Source organism: Cololabis saira, chromosome 18, assembly GCF_033807715.1.
Source record: "Cololabis saira isolate AMF1-May2022 chromosome 18, fColSai1.1, whole genome shotgun sequence".
Classification (NCBI taxonomy): domain Eukaryota; kingdom Metazoa; phylum Chordata; class Actinopteri; order Beloniformes; family Belonidae; genus Cololabis; species Cololabis saira.
Window position 1 is genome coordinate 41,023,861 of NC_084604.1, and position 15,294 is coordinate 41,039,154.

General features: G+C 44.5%; 1 protein-coding gene across 3 annotated transcripts in view; it reads left to right on the plus strand.

The window, feature by feature from the left end:
* The first annotated feature begins 3,263 nt into the window (after window positions 1–3,263).
* LOC133418487 (NLR family CARD domain-containing protein 3-like) overlaps window positions 3,264–15,294 on the plus strand; it is a 55,582-nt gene continuing 43,551 nt past the window's right edge. For 2 of the 3 annotated variants that reach the window (XM_061707198.1, XM_061707200.1), the window contains exon 1: window positions 3,264–3,333. The gene's annotated coding sequence lies outside the window, so the exon portion shown is untranslated. Of the gene's footprint in view, window positions 3,334–4,572; window positions 4,696–15,294 lie in introns of those variants that run through there. The other variant, XM_061707199.1, reaches the window with a different exon arrangement.

Sequence of the window (15,294 nt, forward strand, 5' to 3'; positions counted from 1 at the left end):
GCACCAACGCAGAGCTTACGGGGTAGGATACGCGGGAGCGCGAACCTACGGTACGCGTCGCCGCGTAACATCTTGCAGCCACTTCTCGGCGAACACACATTTTCTGTTTCTATCCACAGGTAGTGGTTCAGTTTGGCGTCTCTTTGTAGTTGGTGGTGGTGGAACGCCAAAATAATTACTTAATGGCGCTTGCTTCTTGGACATTTTGACGAGACGTGTTGGGGTTTGTTCAGTAAAGCCTTACCTCTCTTCCTGCCCAACCCACCGCCGCAACGGACGCGCTGTGATTGGCCAGTACCAACTTTGAGTGGCAGTTCTGGGGAAAAGCTCTCCCAATAGATGTTTTAATATTAGTATTCTGGTCTGGCCACAACCAATAATATGAGCCCCAGCTGTTGGTACGCAAAAGCGCTTCACAGCACAAGACTGACAGCGCACTGAGGATTTTGACGGCGCATGCGCTCTGGCGGCCCACTTATGTGCAGCCCTGATTATAAATAGATTAAAAATAGCTTAAAATGAATTTGATTTACATTATGTACAGTATATTATTATGAAGTTAAAATGTTTTTATGTTATATTTTCAGATTTTGGTCCTCTTTTGTATTGTTCACATGCTATCACTTGGGGGAATAAAACTATTGTAAACCTTGCCCACTTGCGTGCCTTGCCATCTTTATGTTTTAAACCCATACCTGAGCCAGGGGTTTGACAGGCACCATCTCCATGGCAACGGCGGCCCGGCAGGTATGGCATGCTGTTCAGGAACCAGTGTTGTACCAGTTCAGTACCAGTACAGTACAGTACCAGTGCGATACCAGTTTAATACAAGTACAGTATCAGGGCAATACCAGTTTAATACAAGTACAGTACCAGTTTAATACCAGTTTAATACAAGTACAGTATCAGGGCAATACCAGTTTAATACAAGTACAGTACCAGTGCAATACCAGGACGGACACGGACATACACACACGGACATACACAGACACACCAGTTTAAAATCAGTGCAGACCCAGTTCCATAATAGTTCAGTACCAGCTCAGTACCAGTTCAGTACCAGCTCAGTACCAGTTCAGTACCAGCTCAGTACCAGTTCAGTACCAGTGTCCCCGTAACCAGCCCCTCGGGTTCTGTCTCCCCCAAAGCCGAGGCCCCAGTCCTGAGAACTCCCCCGCGCTCGGTCCCGAGAACGACCCTCTGACCCGTCTGCCCGGCCCCGAGTTCGGACCCCGGAACTTGGACCATGTGTTGGCCTGGGCCCTCCAACTCCTCCTCCTCCTCCTCCTCCTCCTCCTCCTCCTCCTCCTCCTCCTCCTCCTCTGGGCCCATTCCTCCTCCTCCTCCTCCTCCTCCTCCTCCTCCTCCTCCTCCTCTGGGCCCATTCCTCCTCCTCCTCCTCCTCCTCCTCATCCTCCTCCTCCTCTGGGCCCATTCCTCCTCCTCCTCCTCCTCCTCCTCTGGGCCCATTCCCCCTCCTCCTCCTCCTCCTCCTCCTCCTCCTCCTCCTCCTCCTCCTCTGGTTATTCTCCTACATGTCTCTGCACAAACAGGCTGTTTTATACAATCAAATATTTTTGATTTTCAATTCAGCTAAAACTCAGCTAAAAATCTTTCACACTGAAGTGTAAGAAAGAAAAGAAGTCAGAAGAAATAACTTAACATATTCATCTTTTTATAAATGGAGATTTACTTTCAACTTTACACATTCATTGAGTTTAATTCAGTCGTGTTATGAGGAAGATATTTGAGTTGAAAGAGTGATTAAAAGCATGTTGGAGGTTATAAGTAACCACTAATATCGTTGTTTCTTAATGTTCTATGTTGTGGTTTTGGGCTGCTTGTGTCGGGCTGCTTTTCAGAGTCTCGGTCGCTGCTTTTCCTCGTCAGACCTGGCAACCCTGGTTGTGACGCAGATACTTTAGTCAAGTTTACCTTCATTTCCTCCTGGACGGGTTTCTGGGTGTGGAGCTCCGTGTGAAGGTATTTACATTTTTCTACAGTAAAATGGTTTAAATTCACTGTGTCTGTAGTGATTCTAGTTGTGAAGAGGGAAATGTGAGGTATTGGTGAAATTATGGGAGAATTCATTTTTATAGTCTCTGCAACACAGAATCTGAGGCGAAAAAGGAGAATGACTTTTTTAGAAAAGTAAGGTGTTTGAAGTTTAGATGTTAAAAGAAAAGTGTTTAATCCTTTTCTTTTACAGTAAGAGTGTTTAGATATTACGGTGGAAGTTTGGGTATATGAAAAAAACAATATCTGCATTATCTCAAACTCAGTACTTCATATCTTTCTGTTTCTGAGCCGCACTCATTCATTTGCCGTAAAGGCTGAAATAGAAGCGCACATGAAATGTAATAGCGGTTACCCGGAGAAGAAGCGCCGCCGCGGAGACGGAGACGGAGAAGGAGCTCAGTATCAGATCATTATTGTGTTTGTGGGGGAAGAAAGAGCTGCCGGCCCCAATAGATCAGAAATACGTGGAGACTAACGGTCCAAGTTCAGGTTCAGGCCTAAAAGGAGGAAGTGAACGTGATCAGAAACTCAAAATATATTCTGCTTGATCTACTTAAAAAAAATAAGTCAACTTTTTGCATGAGATTATTATGTAGATAGAGCCAGATATTTTTTACTGTGGTTTCTACTTAAATAAATAAAGCATGTTTAATCTAAACGTTGGTCAATCTGCCCAATAGATTGAGATTGTTAAAGGAAAAGTAAATAGAACAAGATCATTGCTTGTTGTTTGTGTGTAAATGAAAAGATTACTGGGATTACAGAAATACTGCTGGTTAAGGAAAACATGCACAATGTCTTGTTTTTTGAACAAATGCAGATTAAGTTCAAAACTAGATGTATTCATGTAAAGCAACAAACTTCATTTTTAATTTTTAATATCACAGATTTAAATAGCCTATGTTATATTTACATGCACTTTCATTCATTCTTTTCAGTGTAGTGACTTTATACTTTCAACTTTATGAATTCATTGAGTTTAATTCAGTTGTGTTATGAGGAAGATATTTGAGTTGAAAGAGTGATTAAAAGCATGTTGGAGGTTATAAGTAACCACAGGTCTTCATGTTACTGTCAAGTTCATTCATTAGCAGCAGAAATAAATACATTCAGGTCAATTCTCCAACTAATATCGTTGTTTCTTAATGTTCTATGTTGTGGTTTTGGGCTGCTTGTGTCGGGCTGGTTTTCAGAGTCTCGGTCGCTGCTTTTCCTCGTCAGACCTGGCAACCCTGGTTGTGTCGCAGATACTTTAGTCCAGTTTACCTTCATTTCCTCCTGGACGGGTTTCTGGGTGTGGAGCTCCGTGTGAAGGTATTTCTATTTTTCCACAGTAAAATGGTTTAAATTCACTGTGTCTGTAGTGATTCTAGTTGTGAAGAGGGAAATGTGAGGTATTGGTGAAATTATGGGAGAATTCATTTTTATAGTTTCTGCAACACAGAATCTGAGGCGAAAAAGGAGAATTACTTTTTTAGAAAAGTAAGGTGTTTGAAGTTTAGATGTTAAAAGAAAAGTGTTTAATCCTTTTCTTTTACAGTAAGAGTGTTTAGATATTACGGTGGAAGTTTGGGTATATGAAAAAAACAATATCTGCATTATCTCAAACTCAGAACTTCATATCTTTCTGTTTCTGAGCCGCGTTCATTCATTTGCCGTAAAGGCTGAAATAGAAGCGCACATGAAATGTAGGAGCGGTTACCCGGAGAAGAAGCGCCGCCGCGGAGACGGAGACGGAGACGGAGACGGAGAAGGAGCTCAGTATCAGATCATTATTGTGTTTGTGGGGGAAGAAAGAGCTGCTGGTCCCAATAGATCAGAAATATGTGGAGACTAACGGTCCAAGTTCAGGTTCAGGCCTAAAAGGAGGAAGTGAACGTGATCAGAAACTCAAAATATATTGTGCTTGATCTACTGAAAAAAAATAAGTCAACTTTTTGCATGAGATTATTATGTAGATAGAGCCAGATATTTTTTACTGTGGTTTCTACTTAAATAAATAAAGCATGTTTCATCTAAACGTTGGTCAATCTGCCCAATAGATTGAAATTGTTAAAGGAAAAGTAAATACAACAAGATCATTGCTTGTTGTTTGTGTGTAAATGAAAAGATTACTGGGATTACAGAAATACTGCTGGTTAAGGAAAACATGCACAATGTCTTGTTTTTTGAACAAATGCAGATTAAGTTCAAAACTAGATGTTTTCATGTAAAGCAACAAACTTCATTTTTAATTTTTAATATCACAGATTTAAATAGCCTATGTTATATTTACATGCACTTTCATTCATTCTTTTCAGTGTAGTGACTTTATACTTTCAACTTTATACATTCATTGAGTTTAATTCAGTTGTGTTATGAGGAAGATATTTGAGTTGAAAGAGTGATTAAAAGCATGTTGGAGGTTATAAGTAACCACAGGTCTTCATGTTACTGTAAAGTTCATTCATTAGCGGCAGAAATAAATACATTCAGGTCAATTCTCCAACTAATATCGTTGTTTGTTAATGTTCTATGTTGTGGTTTTGGGCTGCTTGTGTCGGGCTGCTTTTCAGAGTCTCGGTCGCTGCTTTTCCTCGTCAGACCTGGCAACCCTGGTTGTGTCACAGATACTTTAGTCAAGTTTACTTTCACTTCCTCCTGGACGGGTTTCTGGGTGTGGAGCTCCGTGTGAAGGTATTTACATTTTTCTACAGTAAAGTTTGAAATTCACTGTGTCTGTAGTGATTCTAGTTGTGAAGAGGGAAATGTGAGGTATTGGTGAAATTATAGGAGAATTCATTTTTATAGTCTCTGCAACACAGAATCTGAGGCGAAAAAGGAGACTGATCTTTTTAGAAAAGTAAGGTGTTTGAAGTTTAGATGTTAAAAGAAAAGTGTTTCATCCTGTTCTTTTACAGTAAGAGTGTTTAGATATTACGGTGGAAGTATTGGTATATGAAAAAAACATATCTGCATTATCTCAAACTCAGCACTTCATATCAGAGCTCCAGAGCTGTAACTGGGGACTGAAGCAGCTTTACCATCTCCGTCCGTGTGGAGGAGGCGGAGATTGAGCCGCTGCTCTCCCGCTGTCCCACACTCTGAACCCGCGGAGACGGAGAAGGAGCTCAGTATCAGATCATTATTGTGTTTGTGGGGGAAGAAAGAGCTGCTGGTCCGAATAGATCAGAAATCTGTGGAGACTAACGGTCCAAGTTCAGGTTCAGGCCTAAAAGGAGGAAATGAACGTGATCAGAAACTCCTCCTGGTCTCCATCTCGTTGTGTCCTTTAGTTTTCACTGTGTCGTGGTGTCTGAACATGAAATGAACACGACTGTGGTCGGTTCCAGGTTCCAGGTTCCAGGTTCCAGGTTCTCCAAGACATGAGTTCTGGAGAGTTCCTGCTGGGAACGTGACTCAGGACAAAGTACTCTGGAGGACAAAGTCTAAAACCACAGAGGCCTTGGTTTGGTGGGTGTGTCCGTTGCCATGGCGACTCATGAGAGTGAGCCTCACCGGGGTTCTGCTGCTGCTGAGACTCTGGAGGCTTTTGTTCTCAGCTGGACTGGATTGCAGTGATGAACGTCTGAAAGAAGAGGAGGAGAGAGGCTTGGAAGCAGAGCTTGTTGTAGTCAGAGACCAGGATGGTTGTTTGCACTCAGGAAGGATGGGAGGATCCAGGTGTGTTTACCTGCATGTTAATACCAGAGTAGCTGGGAGGATCCAGGTGTGTTTACCTGCATGTTAATACCAGAGTAGCTGGGAGGATCCAGGTGTGTTTACCTGCATGTTAATACCAGAGTGTACTGGGAGGATCCAGGTGTGTTTACCTGCATGTTAATACCAGAGGATCCAGGGCCCTCATTTATCAACCGTGCGTACGCACAGATCTGTGCGTAAAGCGTGCGTACGAGCATTTCCACGCAAAGTATGGTATTTATCAACATGTATTTGTGCGCAGAAACACGTGTAAATATACGCACAGCTCCGACCATGCGTACACACAAAACCTAGTGGTAGAACAGTGAAACTACAAATAGAACCCATTAAAAGAGTCTCAAACTTTACATGTGAAGTTTGAGATCGCTGAACTGTGACTGAACGGGGAACATGTGCACATGTTCCCCGTTTCCTCCAATTAATAAAAATTCTCCATAAGTAATTCAGACATTTTGAATAATTGGTGTGACAGCTATAAAAGACAGCTTTGGCAGGACGACCTGAAAAGAAAATACAAGTACCATGGCTTATCTTGCAGTGTTGGAGGATTTAGAGACCGTGCGCTCCGCAAAAACGCGCTACGCAGAGAGCGCTTTTTCAAAGAGCACGCTGATCTGTTGATCAGTGAGAGCACGGAGCGGCTTCTCAGCAGGAATCGCTTCCCCCAAAACATTCTGATGGATCTATGCTGTGATTTACAACTCCATCCCAGTCACATCCAGCTCCTGTCCACCCTGGGATGTTTGTCCACCGGAACATTTCAGAGAGAGATTGGAGACATGCGGCATTTCGCAGCAGAATCATGCCGGCAGTGTTGGATGCAATAATTTCTCTGGCCCTAATTTACACCCAGTTTCCATACACACATCACCAACAAGCCCAAATTAAACGAGGATTTCACGCCATCGCCGGATTCCCAAACATTATTGGATCTATATTGCACCCAAATCACAATAAAAGCACCATCACACAATGAATTTAGTTACGTGAACATGAAAGGATTTCATTCAATCAATGCACAAATAATCTGCGATGCAACTATGTCTCTGTTGCCCGTCGTTGCCCGGTGGCCTGGAGGAACGCACGACTCATTTATTCTGCAGAACAGCTTTATTGGTGTTTGCACCTCCAAGCAGGAGCTTTTGACTCCAACCAAATCTTAATTTATATGGATAATCTTCCAAGAAATATATCAAACATGGCCAACATAATTATTTTACAAGCCAAATATCACATACATAAATGCAAATGGAATAACAGCAAACCCTCCATTGTACATCTGAAAAATGAATGTAAACTTAAACCGATGCGTGAAAAAAACGATATTGCCAAAAGCTTATATGAAACGATGTCTTTGTTTCTTAATTTTTATTAATACACTTCCCATAGCTTGTCAGTAAATGTCTCTTTTTTTTTTGCTCTCAACCGCCCCAAATGTTGAATATTTGTAGATAATTGATTATTTTGTTTCATTTGCTTTTTGTTGTAAACTCTACAGAGTTTTGTTCAATAAAGTTTGTAAACCTCCAAGCGGGAGCTGTTGTTGCTCCATATATGGTCAATTGGAGGCGTTTCTGAATGCAAATGACGGTAACCATGCACGAGCACGGCAGTTTAGAACAGGTGGGATTTATCATCACTGATGTGCGTACGACCAGCGTCCGCACGTTTGATAGATCCAGATTTTTTTGTACTTACACACATTCTAAATTTCACTCCTACGACAGAATTTAGAACCTTTTCTACGCACTGTTGATAAATGAGGGCCCAGGTGTGTTTACCTGCATGTTAATACCAGAGTGTACTGCGTAGCCTACGGTGTGTCGTGGTTCTGTGTGCAGCAACACAGGGAAGTCGGTTCCTGGGGGGGCAGGTTTGTGTGATGAGGGTCCGTTAAAGGGCCAGTCCTCTCTTTGGCCTACGAACTCACTGCTGTTGTCTTCAGTAGTTCCTAACACATATATTGTAAATATCTCTGTCTGAACCGTGATGAAGTGTGTTTTCAGAGTTCTGACCCCGGACTGTAGCAAGGCTAGTGCTACGGGGGTCACGCGACAGGACAGAGGACACAGGGTTTAGTGCAGGAACTTTATTTCACCAGACACACGTGCACCAGCAGAACCTTCAGCAGAGACCTCTCCCAGCAGCCCCTTGCTGGAGTGCAGCTGCTCTTTATGAAGGCAGGCAGGGTTGGGCACACCTGTGCCCAATCATCTGAGTGGCTGCTCCTCCACCCTGCCACACGGACAATAGCGGTTAACTAAAGGTGGTGGCTGCAGCTTCTGCCTGCTGGCTGTTAAATATTAATCTAATAAAAAGGTTTACTGCAGTATAGAGGACAAAGTTCAGTGTTTCTGCAACTGGAGACATCAGCGTACTTTATGACATCATAGCTCAGCTAACAGGCTAACTCTCATCAACAAACATTACATTTAATTAACATAAAATAAACCATCTGTACATTAATACAACTCAGAATGGAGCGAGGACTCATCTGGATGAAGTGTTTTCTGACTGTGAGTTTTATTTCTCTTTTTCTACTTTTTTGTGATTGTTGTGCAACTCAAGGTAGCTTGGCTGTCCAGTTATCAAGGCTAATGATGAATATTATTAATAATTATTAATAATTAATAAAGTTGACTATTTATCAAATTGTATTATCAAAAATGATAATTCTCGTAGGGGCACCACCGCCGGGGCCTTACTTCCGGTGGGATTCGATAACTAACAGCAGAAAATCAGTCTCATTATGATTTGAATTATCCTGCAGAACAGCAAATCTTACAGAATAACAGTGAAGGCGTGATGTCCGAACACTAGGCTCTGCTTAAACAAATCAATTTGTGACCAAATCTTGCATGAAATAACACAACCACTCATAAAGAAATCAATCAGAGTTTATTTACATACGGGTATCAAAAGAGATGTAAATAAGTACCCGAATAAATCTGATGGCACACGACATTATTATAAAACCATTAACTAACAAGAAAAACAACAATCAATAAAATGAAACATAAACGTTAAATGCATGGAATGAAAAAGAAAAGAAATCAAGCAATAATAACGAAGATATAGAACATCTACAGTTCAAACGGGCTCCTGTGGTCTTTTAAAGATGGACGCGCCCTCTGGGCCACGTGCAATTAGAACGGATGGTGATCCCGGTGTTAAACCGTGATCAACTGCAGAAAACAGCGCTTTAAAACATGAATGACTAGCAGAAAGTAGTGACTACAAATTAATGAAAACAGTCCTTATAATGATGGTGGTGTAATCTCAGCTCTGAACACAGATTTAGCTCTGTAACACTCCCAGTTAAACTCATACACCCAGGTCTCAAAACCTCACGCCTCCTCGGGTCTCCGGGTGCCGATCAGGGGTTCCTGCCGGGTCTTTGGTCGGAGTCCGATCCCAGAGAGTCCTCCCGCCTCTCCCGCTCCTCCTCCCGACTCTGGAATCACGAGAGGACGGGGGTACAGCTGAAGCAGCCGGCGCTCCAGCTCCGGTCCGGAGGCTATCACGTCGTCTCGGGGGCGCGCGGGGCCAGTCTACTTCTTCTGAGTGCTGGTGCCCGTCGGCCTGAGCGCGTGGCCCCGGGACGGGCAGCGGGATGCGTCTCGGTTCTGCGCGGGGCAGGCTGTCCACAGGTCCTTTCAGGTGAAGTTTAAGAGCAGAGAGAGGTTAGGAAAGAAGAACGGGTCTCACCCTGGGCCGGGGCCGAGCTTCGAAGCGGCTTCCCCCCCCTTTCCAGCTCCCAGGGACCGGGGACACGTGAAGCAGGACTCTGGATGAAAAGTTGAGACCGGGAGCTGATGGGGGCGGCTCCGTGCACCGCGGATTCAACGGGCTGCAGGTCCACCGGAGCGGCCCGATGGGGCCTTACACCTCCCCCCAGCCGGGGGGAGAAAGGGAGATGGGATCTTGGCCCAGAGCCAAACGATCCAGCTCGGATGAGAGGGTGATCGGAAGAGAACAGAGAAAGAAGCAGCGGCAGGGGTTTTGATCCTACGCGCGCTGCAGTGACGTCATCGGTGCCTCATTGCGATTGGATGCGCGCGCTTTCAGGCGCCGCCCCATCCCGCAAGGCATGCTGGGATTGTGGTTCATGGCACGGTCGCCATTTTATGAGGCACATTAAAGCCAGTTCCAGGCTGGGGGGGTTGCTGGTAGGTTTTGTGTCTGTCCAAAGAGGCCTGGTTTTAGGGCTCCGCTGCTTCCCGACCCCTGCTTAGGTGTCATAAAACCCCAAGGAAGTCTGTTTTCCCTGGCAGAAACCCTGCTGGGTCCTTGTTTTGATCTCCGGCCATGCAGTGGGGTCGTAAACGGACTATCTCGACCCAGGCCGAGATAACCAGGAGTTAGCAGCAGGGGGTCGCAGGACTTCAGGAAGAAGGGGCAAAGTCTGGTTTTACAGGTCCTCAAAATCACAAAATGTTCATACATTTATAAATCCAGATTTCACATGGGCGACGCACAACATCCCCCCTTCGAATCGAAAACCGGAATGCAGGGTCTGGTTGTCGAATCTAACAACGGTGCACCAGTCCATGTGGTCATAAACTCTGGTTGGGGGCGTGAGGCTAGCCTGGTTAGTCCACTAGGCGAGCAATGCACAAAAATATGAAAAGAAAAACATATTCAAAGCAATAACATCATTCATTTACCTAACACAGTGATATCACTCTTAAAGTGCGGTAGATGAAAGATAATAGGAGGGGTTAGTTAGGTTTCAGTATGTACACTGTACCTAAAATCAAAAACCAACAATTTAACCACTCTTTGATTAATTGCTAGGCGACAAAAACACACAAATTAACTTATGTCGGCTATGGAAGCCTGGAAATTGTGTGTAGGCGTGAATTTTTTTTTTAACGCCCCAAGGTATCCTACCCCCCCTTTCAGGTGTGGAGCGGGCTTCCACTTCTGGGTCAGAAAAATTGTGAGGGGGCCGCTGCATACAAGGTAATGCAGCTGTTCAGTGTTCTTTTGCTAAAAAAGGTCAAACGTGGGACCCCCCTCGCTCTGAGGTACGGCGTCTGCGCCTTGGTTGTTAATCGTGATCTGTTCTCCTCTGGTTTACTTTAAGAAGACGCTGAGCTGCTTCTTCAGCGTCAGTAACAGTGAAAACTGGGAAGGGCCGCAGCTCCTTTCGGGTAATTAATTTTTGGCTTACTCATGGTGGCGTCTGACCAGGGGGCTCAGGGGATGAGATGACCGGGCTCACCACTTTTGGGTCCAGCCTAAGAACAGACTTGCCTGTCGGTCCATCTCCATCAGCCTGCATGTCCACCTCTGCTGGTTCTCCGTCCACTGCGATGAGCTCTCTGCCATTAATAACCACACCTCAGCTCACGATCCAGGCCCCAGCGCTTCGCTTGGGATTCTGGCAAGAGATTACACTTATTAACGAAGTCAGCTCACGTTATCACCCAGATTAGAAGAAATTAAACCGATAACAAACCCTGAGAGACTGGGGTATTGGTTATAACCTTAGAAGCAAGAACCAACTGAAAGGAATTAATAAAGTGAATAAAAAGGGAGGAATCTTTAAATAACTTTAAATTAAAGATTCAACTTAAAACACAGTAGAGATTAATCTGAGAAGATTAATAACTCACATGGGGTAATCAGCAACAGTTCAATTAATAGAATTAAAGAAATTAAGTCAACCATTACCTTCAGTTAAGTATGGTTGCAAAAAGGAATTAATCAGAGATTAATAAAATAGTGATCCCTCAATAAAAGTTCAGATTAATAAAAATCAGGAATTTACAGCGAGCCAACCATTAGTTTCCATGGAACCTGGTTGCAAGAGGAAATTACTCAAACAGATTCACAAAAATTGAGTGATAGAAAAAGTTCAGGTTAATAAAATTAACAGAACTTAAAGCAAACCCAACCATTACCTTCAGTGAAGTAAGGTTGCAGAGGAAATCAATCACAAGATTAATAATCGTGTGATGAAAAATAAAAGTTCAAATTAATAAAATTAAAGAACTTAACAAAGCAATCACCCTTTAGTGAGGCGAGGTTGCCATTAGAACAGGGATGTTTTAAAATAACCGTAGGAATCAGATAATGAGAGGGGAAGAAAAATAAAAATATTTTCTTTCCCGATCAAAATTAATGTTCTGTTATTTCATACAACTTGGTCACAAATGTTTCTATCGAGAGCCTCACACGGGCGGACCATTTATGTTGTGCAACTCAAGGTAGCTTGGCTGTCCAGTTATCAAGGCTAATGATGAATATTATTAATAATTATTAATAATTAATAAAGTTGACTATTTATCAAATTGTATTATCAAAAATGATAATTCTCGTAGGGGCACCACCGCCGGGGCCTTACTTCCGGTGGGATTCGATAACTAACAGCAGAAAATCAGTCTCATTATGATTTGAATTATCCTGCAGAACAGCAAATCTTACAGAATAACAGTGAAGGCGTGATGTCCGAACACTAGGCTCTGCTTAAACAAATCAATTTGTGACCAAATCTTGCATGAAATAACACAACCACTCATAAAGAAATCAATCAGAGTTTATTTACATACGGGTATCAAAAGAGATGTAAATAAGTACCCGAATAAATCTGATGGCACACGACATTATTATAAAACCATTAACTAACAAGAAAAACAACAATCAATAAAATGAAACATAAACGTTAAATGCATGGAATGAAAAAGAAAAGAAATCAAGCAATAATAACGAAGATATAGAACATCTACAGTTCAAACGGGCTCCTGTGGTCTTTTAAAGATGGACGCGCCCTCTGGGCCACGTGCAATTAGAACGGATGGTGATCCCGGTGTTAAACCGTGATCAACTGCAGAAAACAGCGCTTTAAAACATGAATGACTAGCAGAAAGTAGTGACTACAAATTAATGAAAACAGTCCTTATAATGATGGTGGTGTAATCTCAGCTCTGAACACAGATTTAGCTCTGTAACACTCCCAGTTAAACTCATACACCCAGGTCTCAAAACCTCACGCCTCCTCGGGTCTCCGGGTGCCGATCAGGGGTTCCTGCCGGGTCTTTGGTCGGAGTCCGATCCCAGAGAGTCCTCCCGCCTCTCCCGCTCCTCCTCCCGACTCTGGAATCACGAGAGGACGGGGGTACAGCTGAAGCAGCCGGCGCTCCAGCTCCGGTCCGGAGGCTATCACGTCGTCTCGGGGGCGCGCGGGGCCAGTCTACTTCTTCTGAGTGCTGGTGCCCGTCGGCCTGAGCGCGTGGCCCCGGGACGGGCAGCGGGATGCGTCTCGGTTCTGCGCGGGGCAGGCTGTCCACAGGTCCTTTCAGGTGAAGTTTAAGAGCAGAGAGAGGTTAGGAAAGAAGAACGGGTCTCACCCTGGGCCGGGGCCGAGCTTCGAAGCGGCTTCCCCCCCCTTTCCAGCTCCCAGGGACCGGGGACACGTGAAGCAGGACTCTGGATGAAAAGTTGAGACCGGGAGCTGATGGGGGCGGCTCCGTGCACCGCGGCTTCAACGGGCTGCAGGTCCACCGGAGCGGCCCGATGGGGCCTTACACCTCCCCCCAGCCGGGGGGAGAAAGGGAGATGGGATCTTGGCCCAGAGCCAAACGATCCAGCTCGGATGAGAGGGTGATCGGAAGAGAACAGAGAAAGAAGCAGCGGCAGGGGTTTTGATCCTACGCGCGCTGCAGTGACGTCATCGGTGCCTCATTGCGATTGGATGCGCGCGCTTTCAGGCGCCGCCCCATCCCGCAAGGCATGCTGGGATTGTGGTTCATGGCACGGTCGCCATTTTATGAGGCACATTAAAGCCAGTTCCAGGCTGGGGGGGTTGCTGGTAGGTTTTGTGTCTGTCCAAAGAGGCCTGGTTTTAGGGCTCCGCTGCTTCCCGACCCCTGCTTAGGTGTCATAAAACCCCAAGGAAGTCTGTTTTCCCTGGCAGAAACCCTGCTGGGTCCTTGTTTTGATCTCCGGCCATGCAGTGGGGTCGTAAACGGACTATCTCGACCCAGGCCGAGATAACCAGGAGTTAGCAGCAGGGGGTCGCAGGACTTCAGGAAGAAGGGGCAAAGTCTGGTTTTACAGGTCCTCAAAATCACAAAATGTTCATACATTTATAAATCCAGATTTCACATGGGCGACGCACAACATGATCAAATGTTTTTATTTATTTTTCATGATTTTCTTATCAACGGTGGCATCCACAATGATGTTAAACAAGCATTAACACATATTCTCAGCCCCTTCAAAACCCACCCCTTGGACCTAAGCATTCGATGAAAAAAAAAAATATATATAATGAAGAAAAACAGAAAAACAGATACTACAAAGATAATAGAACAAAGGACAAAATAAAAAAAGGCAAAACATAATAATATCAAAAACTGGACAAGGATAGCTGCACCAAGGTCGTCTATATCAATTTTGAATACATCTTTCAAGTTTGGCCTTAATTTTATCTGCTGCCATAAACAGAAATAAAATATTTTGTTGTTTTGCATTATGGATTGGGGCTGTAGATATTTCCTGGTAGATAATTTCAAGGAAGGTCAGATACCAATGGGAGATGTGTGTGTGGCTTTAGTTTTAGGGGGGGGGGGGGGGCAGGGGTGGGCTGTGCCCACCCAAACGTGCGTCCTGCCCACCCAATCAAAGGTTATGGGGATCCTTTATTTTTTTCTAATTTTATTTTTTTATATATATAAAGAAATATCACACAATATCTGTACTGTTTCTGATTGGGTGGGCACTGCGCATCATTTTTAGACACAACAATGAACGCATACCGCAAAAGTTGTGTCTCTGACCCGGCGTCCCAGCAAAATGAGCACAACAGAGAAGTTCAGAACAGCACACAGAGCTGAGGGATGAAGCCTAAATTATGGTTCCGCGTTACATCGACGCAGAGCCTACGCCGTCACCGTGACGCCGTTGTGAGTCACTCCATTTCGCCTCGGTGCAGTACCCCCCGCGACCGCTAGTTCGCGATCTTTTCCTGAATGGTTTATCCGACTTTTCTGGTCACAGTGAAAGAAAGAGATAAGGACATTGTGCAAAAAACCAAAACAAAAAAAAATCACACATACACGAAGAAAAGAGCGCTGAAAGTTCACGACTGCTTCAAGGCTAGGCTCTGCGTTTGTGTAACGCGGAACCATAAATCAGCCTTGAGCCGCGTGGAAAACCCCCTACACATAACCTTAACGCCTCCAGCAACAGATCCACGAATCAGGAGTTCTACATGCTCAAACACAGAAATGAGAAAATACGTTTCAGTGTTTTTTTGTCTAAAAGAAAATAAAGTTTGTAATCACTGCCTCGGTGCTCCCGTCTGCCCACTCTGCTGGTATCAAGAAAGAGAGCGACATCGCTGATTCCCCAACATGCATCGTTTCTTTAAGCCTGTAAGCAAAAGCCTCCGAGACGCCTGTCTCCACCCGCCGAGGGCGGAGAGCGCCGGCGCGGGTGGCGGTGGCTGCGGTGCCATGCAGGCTCTGGAGCCACCAGCCTGCCGCGGGACCTTCTTTGCCTCTTTTTCAGATAAAAAGGGTAGTTCTAGCTTATTAAGAAATGCATCTGTGGCAGGGTGGAGGA